This window comes from Zosterops lateralis (assembly GCF_965231275.1).
Source record: "Zosterops lateralis genome assembly, chromosome: 11".
In the NCBI taxonomy this organism is placed as follows: Eukaryota; Metazoa; Chordata; class Aves; order Passeriformes; family Zosteropidae; genus Zosterops; species Zosterops lateralis.
In genome coordinates this window covers 12,200,686-12,213,269 of record NC_139771.1, presented here as the reverse complement: position 1 = coordinate 12,213,269, position 12,584 = coordinate 12,200,686, and the positions used below count along the sequence as shown (strand labels likewise).

Here is a 12,584-nt window from a genome sequence, read left to right as displayed (position 1 = left end):
GGAACCAGAAACAGAGATAAACCTCCCAGGAACTAAAGGCTGACAAACCTCCCCCTTGCTGATCTAAAACATAACTCTTTCAGTGGCTTGCACAGCCCTAAGCTCAGAGGATTATACAAATTTACATTATATACACATACCTCAACTCTAACATGGCCCACACAATCCATCCCTGCAAGGAGCACAAAGGGAGAGCAGGTGACGTGACAAACAGGATCGTCACATCACTGGTGCTTGGGATACAGGGAATGGCCAAGTAGGAGCAGATAGGAGGCTTGTAAGTCCTAGTCCAGGGCAGTGTGTACTTCCATGAACTCATCACAAACTGAAACCAGGAGTCTTCCTACACAAATCCCCCTCTCCCTTACATCACCTGAATGCTCTCTCCCACTCTCCTCTGAGAACCTCCCCCAGGTTCACCTGCCATGGACCCTTCCTTGCACTAGTCCAGCTCCAAAACAGCTCCTATAACTTTCCCCTTTCCTCCAGCTCTGTTACATAAGCTACTACCTGCTATTTTAGATTATACATAGCAACATGATGATGAAAACAGAAACAGCGAGTTTGGGTTAATTCCCTCCCTCCTCTCTTTGTTTGGTTTTCTGGAACTACTTCATCCCAAACATTTGTAAATAGTGCTTGGAGTTACATTCCAAGTTTCAGCAGTAAACATTAAACTATCTAATATATATATAGAAAAAATGCCTGTTCTTCCAGTGTATCCAGGCAACCTTGCAACACAAAGTTAAAGCACAGCTATTTGTTCAAAAAGTGTTTTTACAGCTATTTCCTCTTCCCCCCCCCCCCTCCCCTTGACTTTTTCCACTAGGCACTACTTGTGTTTATCATCTGGAGATTCTGTTCCCTATTTCCTTTTTAAAAACTTTATAACAGCTTGTTTTAAGAGCAGCAAAGCATAGACATTTAGCTTATAATAAAGCTTGATTTAGTTTGTGACAATTGAAAGAAAATAGCAAAAGTTTCACAAGCATGCCTGAATAAAACTCCTTTGTTACATGCTATGGTAACTCTGGAAAGAAGATAATTTCCAAATACTAAGGAAATCAGAATGCTGTAAGGAAGGAAGAAAACTCCATTTACACAAACATTAAAGCAAGCTGAAAATGGGGTTTACTGCGTCCTACCTAACAATAGTTGAAGGTTTCAGAATAAAACATGCTTCTTCAGAGAGCAAAGGTCAGGCTGAACTAATTTTTTTCTAAAGGAAGAATATAAATTTTTATTAAATTTTTCAATTAAATTAAATTGAGAGCTCTTTGGAGTAAAAAACCAGCATCCCAATGGGAAGTGTTTTTAATTTCAAAATGTCAATTCAAAATGAAAAATGTTATTTGACATATTGTACACCTTTATTTTGGTGGGCAATGTTGATGTTCATGTTGTTTCTTATTTGAAAGCCACTTCAAAATATTTTTCTACTATATGGCTCAAAATTTTAACTTTTGCTTCTTAGTCTGATGAGAAACATTTTTTCTGCTTAATAAAGTTTACTTCAGCTAAAAATGTCTGTTGAACATTCTTTGATTTCAGTACCATTCTTTTCTCATGAAGTGCTACAGTACATAGTTTACATTTTTATCAGATATCTGTTGATTAAATACTGCACATTTTGAAAGAAAAAATTGAAAACTTTTTTTTCAGCCTTTAGGGTGAATGGAAAGGAAGAATAAAGAAAAGTCTCTGAAGATGTAACCATATATTTTGGCAATAGCATTCTCATTCCATCTTTTGCACAGCTACTTCAGTGTTTTCCAGCTAACTTCATATGCCAACAAAATATATAGTGGGTGACACTGAACTTATGAAATCAACCCTTACTTCCTTTAGAGAAGCAAACCCCACGTGCCTTTACAGAATCTGCAGATATGGGATCATGCAGATGAGCTAGGAAAATGAGCCTGACACAAGGGAGAACTGGAAATTAATGTGCTACATTTATGAAATACAGAGTAGTTTGCACATCTCAAGCATTGCGAATGAGCTGCTGTTGCCTTTTCCAGGCAACTTCAGCGTCCAGCAAAGCGCATTTTCCAAAGTGTTTTGTTCCTCAATTTACCAAAAAGGAAGCAATGGGCACGAGGGCAGATGCTGATTTAGTAAGTACAGACTCCTATTGGGCAAGTGGCTTTTCCTGAAGTTGTTTATGTGGAGAGATGACTTTGAGAAGCTGAGGTCAGCAAGGGAATATAGTTTATTATTTGGCCCCAGAGTTGATGTGTAATTTGTCTTCCAAGTCTTGGTGTCCAGAGGAAACTTCAGTTCACAGTTTTTCCTCACTTCAGTGCTACATCTAGTTTTATTTTGTTTTGGTTTTGGAACAGGCAAAAGTCTTGGGTCTTTACTGACTGCTTGAGCCCATAGAGTGGTGTCTAAGAACAAAAGCTGTAGGTAAGGCCCACACACAAGTTTCTTCTCATTTTGAAGAATTCCTTAATTCCAGCAGCTACTCTAGAGGATATGCTGGATTCCACTAAAACTTATGGGACTGGTGAAACAAAACTTTTGGCTAGTGATTTTCACTTGCCAGTGGCACCCCATAAAACTTAACCCCTAGGTCTTTGATTCTACATTAAAACTGTCTCTCACAGTGGTAACACCAGGAGGACATTAATATTTTAAGTTCAGTAATAAATTACTTGAACAAATAAAGTACCTGGCAAATAAAACAGCTAATAAAGATTAAGAAAAATGCTGTTAAAACACATCAGTTTTCCAGGCCCTGATTACAGCAGTGATAAAATACTAGAAAAGCAGTAAGAACAACCATAATTGTGTAGATCCCATCTTCCTGTTATTTTACAATTAAAAAAACAAGAATGTAATCCAAAGAAAGCAAAGCATTTCTAACAAGTTACCAAAAGTCTCTGAAATATGTCAAATGTCTGTTTAGGCACTTAAACACATTTCCTATTTCATTGCTCCCATGCATCAAGGCAAGCAATGGTTAAAGGGAACAATTTCTCATGGTTATAAAATACAGGACTGAGGCAGAAAGTCAACAGTTCTGCTCATGCTTCCGGTGCAACCGAACTTTCTCTTTGTTTTGATTCCTTTTTTTTTTTCCCTTTTAAACAAAAATAGTCATACTGAAAAAAAACTAGCCAGAATGGAAGGGAAACAGTTCAAAAGGTGTTTTTAAATACTTTTCCATCTCAGCTGGACAACAATTCATAGCATTACTTGCAGCAACAAGTCTGGGTGAGTACAGACTACCCTGAGTGCTCCCAGGGTGACAAGGAATATTGGTTTAGCTGGTGATGAACTTTTGTCTTGATGGTATCAGCACTGAAACATTTGCCACCTTTCTTCTAATGTAGGGTAGCTTCCCAAGCTCTGGGCACAGACAAATGTCACCTCCCTTAAGCTTTGTGTAAATAAATGTCTTGGCAGAAGCTCACATTTCTGGATTACCTCTGCACAAAAATGACTTCATTTCCTTAAAAGCAAAAAGTAGTTAGATGGGGTTAGGAGCTGATTTGGTGATTAGCTCTACTTTTTCCCCCTTCTTGTCCCCTGAAAGTTGGGTATAAACAGGAAAATAATTCAGGCACAAGCCAAGAAGATAGCATGAAGGGGTGAACTTTTCCAAAGGGAAATGGAGATTCAGCACCAAAGGTGGTTCTCTTGTGAGACAGGAAGGGGCTCTTCCAGTTATCTGAACTCACCCAGTTTTACTGTCCTACACCTCAGAAGTTATCCTGCATCACCCAGGTGGGCAAGGGAGGCCAGAGACATTCTCCATAGGCCATGGGTGTCATTCCTCCCTTTCCTGCAGACAGGCACTTCCACATCCAGCAGTGGCACCAGGCACTGTTCTGGGGCCATGTGTTTCCCCACTTCCAACACCCCTGTCCACAGACAGCATGGTCTGGTGTCTGAAAATAAGATCTTGTCCTCAAGCAAGGGTTTCTTCTAAAGCTCTGTGAAATAACGAATGACCTTCAATTATTTTGGGCCACACTTACTACAAAAGGCCAAGTAGAAATGAAATCCTAGGCATAGAAAAGACCAGTGTTTAGCAAGAGCGAAAGGGTGGAAAAGATGATCTAGTTTTTAGCAAGGGGACTGTCTCCTTTTCCACTCTAATTTTACAGCTGCTGTTAATAGATGCTCCTAGAAGGGTGTCAACTTTGTAGGATCACAAAAAACCATGAAAAAAACAACTGCTGTGATTGTAGGATGTTGGTGTCTGCTGTGCAGCCAGCTCTTCAGAAGGACCTTGACAGGGTGGAGAGACTGGCAGAGGAGAACTGCCTAAAGTTCAACAAAAGCAAATGCAGATCCTGCACCTGGGGAAGAACACCCCAGGCACCAGCATGGGCTGGGGCTGACCTGCTGGGAGGCAGCTTCTGGGGAGAAGGAACTGGTGGCCACTAAGCTGTCCATGAGCTAGCAGTACCCTGGGATGCATCAGAAAAAGCATTGGCAGCAGGTCAAGGGAGGTGATCCTGCCCCTTTACTCAGTCCTGGAGAGTGTCCAGCTCTGGGCTCCTCAGAACAAGAGCAACATGGAGCTCCTGGAGTGAAACAAATGGAAGGTGACAAAGATGATGAGGGGACAAGAGCAATTCTCTTATGAGGAAAGACTGAAGGAGCAGGGCCTGTTCAGCCTGGAAAAGAGATGACAAAGGGAACCTCACAAATGTCTGTCAATGTCTGCTGGGAGGGTGTAAAGGGCATGGACCAGGCTCTGCTCCAGAGTGCCAAGCAACAGGACAAGAGGCAGAAACTGATGAACAGGAAGTCCCACCAGAACATGAGCAGGAACTTCTTTATTGTGGGATTACCGTGCTCTGTAACAGATGGCCCAGAGGGGTTGTGGAGTTTCCCTCAGTGGAGATATTCCAGAACTGTCTGGACACAATCCTGTGCTGCGTGCTCTGTGATGACACTGCTTGAGCAGGGAGGTGACACCCTGGGGTCCCTTCCAAATTTACCCATTCTGTGAAATCAAAGCCAGCTTCTGAAAGTCAAGAGTAAAATTCACAGATCTCTGGTAAGTGGAAATGAATCCAAGGGGCAATCACTTAAAACTGATTGACTAGATCCAAAGTGTGGCTTGGATACTACCCTGTCAACTTATACCATGTGAAGGATCTGCCATTTAAAACATGTGTATTTTAAAGCAGCAAACTTCAGCTAGATTAGGCTGGCCTAAATCACAAAAATGTTCTCATTAGGGAATGGCAGTCACTCAAGAGAGAATTAAAAGAGCACAGCCATTGTTAGCAGGAGAATGGAGGTCAAATATTTTCCTGGCCCACCCCTGTGGAAGGACTGTGAGGTTCAGAGGTGAGAAAGAAGTGTCCTCACAAACTCTGCCAGGACTTCAACAGGTTGCAGAGCTACTTTTCCTCTGGATGACATGGCTCTTTCAAAATACATACTTGGCAGACAGAATAAAACTTGGAGAGGAAGTGAGACATTTAGAGAATTGAAAATCAGACTAGACACTGTCTTTGCACACTCAGCCAGCAATCTGGAACTGACTTATCTGCTAGGAAAATGCAATTGCTGTCATCAGCAATCATAATACATCTCAATTGCCCCAAACCACCATACAATTCCACATTCCTTCCTCCCTTTCACATCCCAAGTAGGACTAGCAGGTGCACTCCCACCCTGCTTTCGCCATGTGAGATAACAATGATTCCCACAATACCAATCTTTCCTTTTCCACGAAATCTTCTCTCCAGGATTCTCAGATGTCCATAATGTACACCCTCAATGGTGACCAAAGCCTTTTCTACCCTCCTCCATTAAAAAATGAGCAGGATCCAGGCATGTGGTTTGACAGAGACAAGGCCAACATGCAAGACAAATAGACAGACCTTGCCAACTGCAGAGCAGTCTGCATTGAGGCGTGAGATTCATCCAAGGCACAACTTCATTGCCTTCATCTGGATTATGCAAAGAATGGTTTTGGCCTGGGGGCCAAATTGATCCATCTGGATATAAACAGATAGCAGTAATTAGAGCTGGTAAGAACTGCTGAAACTGCTGGCGTCTCTCTTTGCTTGGTTCTTTGCTGCCCAGCAGTCTAGTTCAATTCATCACTGTATTAAATAGTGAAGTTTCTATTCTTAGCAACACTTTATCCTGCCCAAAACATCATGTCTCAACCCTGTGGCAAACCTGGAAAGAGTCTAGAAATAGGCAATGAAAATGTGATGCATTCTGGCACACAAAGGCATGAAGGAAAGACCAGCACAGTTCAAGGTGAAGACAAATCCCAGAGGACATGGGAGTGCTATACAGATTAGACAATAGCACAGGGAAAGCTGGCAGTGTTGTGTACCCATGGGGGAAGCAAGAACAATCAAAGTCTTTACTTATACCACAAGCATTTATCTGCAGTCAAAAATAAAATTATCTTCCTCTTCTCCAAAACCAAGTGTTAAACACACAGATAATAATTCAGAAATAAGAAATATATATCAGAAAAAGTTAGTGAGGTTATAACTTTGGATACTTTAGATGCTACGAATAACAATTTGATTTATAAAGTGAATCTCACCTTAAGCCTGGCTGTACTACTATTATCTAGAAGATTCCTTCTGTCCATCTCAAAAATTTGTGCTTTGGAGAGGGGATGCTCATCTTCCGGCCACTGGCCTGTCTTGTTTAGGACTTCCTGTACTACATTCCTGTGCTTCACTGGTTAAATGGAGAGGGAAGGTGGGCTCAAAAATTCAATAAAATGAAAGCTGCAATTAGAGCATCTGAAAATTCAGGTGTGTTCTGACCTGGGGACTGATTGAAACACACTCTCACCAAAGTACTTAGTGAAGCAAGGATGCTTACTGACTTTTAGGGGTTTAAAATACTGTTTATGCTGGCATTGTACAAATTCACCATGGTCCTACTGTCTAACAGGAGCAGAGGCCAAGGATCCTACTGTTATTAATCTGTTTCCTTAATCTTGGATCAAGTACATACCAAGGTCTTCAAAACCTCTTCAGCAATTTAACGTCTGAGTTTATGAAGAATCCATCATCTCCTTATAACTAGGTATGAAAGAGATACTCAAATTTGAAGAGATACTCAAATTTGTAGCAGGACTCAGCAGTTCTGTGCTGGTCACCCTGGGACTCCTTGCTCTGCTTAGCATAAAGAAGAGCACACAGATAACATCTGTCCAACTCATGTTGCATGCACACTGCAGGAGTGAAACACAGGTGCTTGAAAAGCTTGGCTCCTACTCCAACAAAGCCACATCACCTGATGTGCTTCATTGGGTTTGCAATTTCTTTTTGGAGAAGAGCTGAGAGGTCCCAAAGCCTTACACTTTAGCAATATTATACCTGTTAAGAGCTGAAATTCAGCTTGCTTGGCATCTTTCAAGACAGGTAAGCCACAAAACTCTCTTTTCCACTTCCTGCCAACCAGTTCAGAATCTGGAAGGCCACACTTGGGTCTCTGCATCCATGGGCAGGGGTGTGAAGGGGTGTGTGACCAATGCCCTCTAGAGGGTATCCATGGCCCAGCAAGACTCTGGTTCTGAAGACAGTTGTGCTGAGTACTGCTGCCCACTCATCAGTCTCGTTCTCAGCTAAAAACCTTACTGAGAAAGGTAGAATTCCATGGGGGAAAAAGCAAGTCAAAAGTGGATTTGGGTTTTTGAAAAAGTAAAAACCTGTGAAGGGCCATTCATTGGAGAGTATTTGGCAGAGCTGACTCCATGGTGTACGAGTTGCTTGCACAAACATTGTAGTGAATACTGGAAGCAAAAAAGATGATTCAGAAGCTAATCCTCACCTGAGGATGCCTTTGCAACAAAGGGCCAGTTTAAGAGCACCAACTGCCATAAGGTCCTTTCCTACCTACCAGCAGAGCATCTTTGAAGAAGTTGGTCCATCACTTGAGGCTGTGTCTGCATTTGAGGGAACATGTATCAGCTGGCCAGAGATGTGGAAACACCAAAAGACATTTAAGTAAAGTCATTTGCATAACCAATGGACCCTTTGAGCCAGGCCAGGCCCACTTGTAAAAAAGAGAGAGACGCTTTTGGTGTTATCCTTTTGTCTCAATCCATTGAATGTACACAATACACTTCTCTCTCCAGGTATTTCTGAACACTAACTAAAGACAAGGAGCCTCTACCTGATTTGGCCTTTTTGAAAGTGTCCACAGAGGAACTTTCTCTCCAAATGCAACCTTGGTCTTACATTTCTATATGTGACTTTGATCTGCAGACCCTGACATGAACACAGCTTTCATCAGGGAGCTGTCATTTTGGAGGAAGGGCCCAATGGAATGACTATATTTATATCTCAAATATTTTTCAGAGCTGTTACATACAGTACAATCTATTCTTTTCCACTGCATATGTATAAATAGTCTCTTCCTCATCTAGGGGTCAGTTGAGCTGTACCTCAGTGCCACTCAGGACTTAGAAGCTCAGTGTGTCTTGTATCCATAAACTGCCTTTAGTACACAGGTCTCTGCTGTCACACATGCCTTAAATCCTTGCATGACAGATCCACCTAGGACCTTCCAAGGCTCTTTTAAAACCTAAAAAGCAGGTGCTTGCCCAGAAATCCCATCTATAAAACCTCATATACCAAATAAAACATCTCAAGTTTGATCTGCCACAAAAAAAAAACCTCCAACAAAATAAACCAGCTAAGGGGACAATAGGCAGAGCACCAACTGGCTTCTGTTCCTATTTCAGCCAGTAATTTTGTGGCCAAAAGCATATTACAGGATGTGGGAAAGCAGAATTAATCCCTGGGCTTCCTAGTTTGGGGCCAGGGCTTGATTCCAGCTTTCCAGTGTCTGCATGTATACTTGGCATAACATAGCCTGGGTCCTGCTGCAGCCCAGTGCTCCTGGTGCTTTTGGGATCCTGCTGGTTGGTGTTTTCCTCCACATTTTATCTGTGTCTGCCCACACAATGCATGTTTACTACCTCCTCCAGACCAGCATCCCTGTCAAGCTAGAATCTATAGTCCTGCAAGCCAAGAGTTTAATGCACTCAAAGGACCTTTCTTTTACCAGGTAAGACAAAAGGCCTCCTGGCTGGTGAGCCTCCCACTCACCCTAGACTTTTGCTGAGACTGAGAAAAGCTGTACCAAGGAGCAGGTCTCTGATGCTAACTTAAAAATGGAGGAACCTCTCTGGGCTCCTGCAGCATTTATCCTCCTTCTAAACCCTGCACAGTATTTATCTGCTCTCCAATGCTTTGGCAGCCTGGCTTTAAATGCCTTGAGCATTGAAGCTCCTTGAGTTTAGATAGACTAAGAAGCCAGCAATTAGGAAACTCTTCACCAGAAGCCAGCTCACATATTGCTTTTGCCTCATTTTTATCATCTGACTACTCTTGTTCCAATTGTTTATCCCTCAAGGATTATTATTTTAATGCTTTCTTTTTTTTCTCCCCAGAGTGGAACTTGTTTTGCCAATGACTACTGAACCCTAGCTTTGTATTTGGAAAGCTTCAAAATAATAAAATATTTCACACATTAATGTTTTACAGATATTGGTAAAACTAATTCTTAATTTTAGTAATTCTTTTTAAAAAGTGCAAGAAATGATCTTTCCAAACCTCTGGCCAAGTCTGCTGGCCAGGTTTATTTATACATGATCCCAAACTCCTGAAGTCGTAATAGTTCCAGGAAAAAAGAAAAAAGGAAAAGAAATGCACTTTATGGGATCTTTCACTGGGTAAGTCCACATCTATTTCTGCTTGATATCCAAAGCCAATTTGAGCTTCCTGATCACCATAATTCCCTGGTTATTAGACTTGTTTATGTAATTCTAAAAATAGAGAGCGACTATATTTTTTTACATTAGAACATGAGTTTTTCTTAAAAGGCTGGGATGTTAAGGAAAGAAGCCACTGGGGGAAAAGGCAGGAAAAAGTTAAGAACATTTCCTTCAGCCAGCTTCTAAAACACACTGTGCATTTCCTCTCTGCATGAGCTGGAGAACAGTTTTGGAAAACTGTTGTTTCTCACACACATTCATCTCATGGCTGGTTTCAGAGACAAGTATTCACAGCTGTGTGAAACAACTGAGAATCTGCTATTTGCAATTATTGTGCTTCTCTTGATCTGTAAGAATCTAGGGTGCTTATGCATGGCTCTTTTTGTCCTGTCAGTCCCACTCTTGTCCCCAGCCTGCTGGAGAATCCCCTGTCTCCCTGAGAGTATATCTCCTCCAAGCTGTCACACACCCCATCACTACCATTCTTGCAGAAGGGTCCTGAAGACTTTGTAGGCAAGTGAAGTCATCCCTCTCTTCAGCTCTCTCTCTACATGGACAGCATTGATAGCTCACAGTCTACACCACTAAGATCCATTGGTACTAAAATTGCTTTCTTTTTCCACTCCTCTATTTGCTGGACACAACAGACTACCTGTCATTATGTTTGCTTTAAGTCTAAGCGAACCCATTTCACACACACTCCCCATCCAAAGTACTCTCTATTTAGGAATGTTCATGGCAGTTTCCCTCCTGAGGATTTTTAAGAACTTTGGAAACATAATTCAGCTTCTTCATTCCCAAAGCTGGCAAATGTTAGAATATGGACTTCTCAAGTTGTGCAAGCTCAGGTTCACCAGCTGGTTCAAGGTTATATGTCTTCATGGTGCAGGTGAGAAAAAATCCAAGTCTGAGCATAGAGCCTCACTTCTGCTGCCTGTGAGCCATAAGACACTGATGAACAGCCCCGTTTTCCTCCCTGTCTCTTTCCCAGCAGGGCTCAGTGAAAAATATCATCTTCTCTTTCCTGGCCTTGTCTTTCTCACACCTGTAAACACAGCAAATGATACCTTTGGAAATACAAGTTAATCCTATTCCAGAAACATGTCCTTTTCCTGATGACTGTTCACTTGGGCTGTCAGTGAAGTCCCTGCTGTGCATTATGTGCGGGTGGGAGGCTTGGCCATGTCACACACACAGAACACACCCTTGCCTCATAAGGGAAGGCACTAAACAGTGTTTACAAGAGTACCTGAATTGGGCCCTGAGTGCCAAATACCTGAGACCTGAATTTCAATGGATTAACCCCAAAGAAAGCTCAGTATTAAACTCAGCTATGCTTCCCATAGCTCACTGATCTCAGGTCCTCCAGCAGGTCAGACCAGGTGTCCAGGTAATGGTAACAGGTGGTTCCAAGATGAATTACTTTGCTCTTTAAATACACATCTCCCAGTAAGAAACTACACTACATTACACAACAGCAGAATATAATTAACATCCCAGCAGTGAGTTCTGAATGTGGAACTTACACAGAGGGATGGTAAAAACCTGTCACAAACATCAGGCAAAATTCCCACACTTCAGTTGTCCTGATCACTTTGCTTCCAGCCTTCATTCCCTTCCTTCTGTTCCCATTCACCCACTCAGGAGTCTCAAAGGCTGTGTGACAGGGGCATAGAAGTGGACTTGGAGAAATAGCCTTTTGCCACCATAAAATATCTCTTTCTCATCTGAGTAATTTAACCTATCTTCCACCTAAAGCAATTCCAGGATGCTACACAAGTGTACATGTACAAGATGATAAAGGTATTTTTTATGAAATCTGCAGGCATGACATTTATCAGGTAGAACATGAACAATCATCAGACAACACCAAAACCCTTTATTTATCTTCTAGAGAAGCACCTTCCAAGTGCCAGAAGCAGGGCAGGTAGTTATCCAAGTTTGCTAGGTCAGTTTTTAGCATGAGCAGCTCCCATTTTTCTTCTTGTCCCCTGTTCAGTGTGTCTGCCCCTCCTGGCATGCAGCAGCCTTGAAAGGAAAGTTACTGTGCCCAGAAAGGGCTTGGCACTGCACTAATGTACATTGACAGTGTGTTTTCTTCCCTGGCACCCAGCCACGCACAAATCCCCTCTCTGAGTCACTCCCAGTGAGAAAACCAACACCGGCATTCTGCTCTGTTGCAATGGTAAGGCTGAGAGAGCAAACATAAAAGGAGCTGCCTATCAGAAGGGGCTGGGGATGAGCTGATGTCTGAAAGCATCAGAGGCAAGGAGAGGGAATTCCTATAAATGCAGTGTACCACTGATAAGGGGGGGGCAAAAAGAGTAGTGAAGGATGCTGGAAAACTACCACTTGGCAGAGCAGGTGATGCACACTCCCACCAGTGACTTACAGCAGTCAGACCTCCCAGGCTGGACACTCACTTTCTGCTTTTCTTCTTATTTTAATTGCCGTAACATTTCTTGCAGTTTTCAGGGCCAGTTTTGTCCTGCTCTGCACAAATATGGCAGATGCCATCTTGGCAAATACCAGGGTTGAAACAGGGACCAGCAGAGCAATAAAAGCAGGATTCTCTGCAGAGGTGGGAAGCCAGGCCAGCAGCTGGGAGCTATAACAGACCAATATCCTCTGCAGATTGGGCACAGATGTGGACATGTAACCACAGGCCAGGGTGTTACACAAACACATCATGTGGACAAACTGTGCCTCAAATGCTTACAGCTTAAACTGGCAATGAGCAGAGAAAGAACAGGACAAGCAAAAGATTACAGTGAAGGTGAGAAATGAGCCTCTAATTTTCTTGAGAGTGAGATCAGAGCATGGAAGTTAATATGGATGTTACTGGAGAAGAGTC

General features: G+C 42.3%; 1 long non-coding RNA gene across 1 annotated transcript in view; it reads left to right on the top strand.

Moving 5' to 3' along the window:
- The window catches only part of LOC310913770, a 38,368-nt gene extending 31,376 nt beyond the window's left edge, over window positions 1-6,992 (top strand). Inside the window, exon 4 of the long non-coding RNA XR_014590905.1 lies at window positions 6,898-6,992. This is a non-coding gene — a long non-coding RNA (uncharacterized lncRNA). The remainder of the gene's footprint in view (window positions 1-6,897) is intronic.
- The last annotated feature ends 5,592 nt before the right edge of the window (window positions 6,993-12,584 follow it).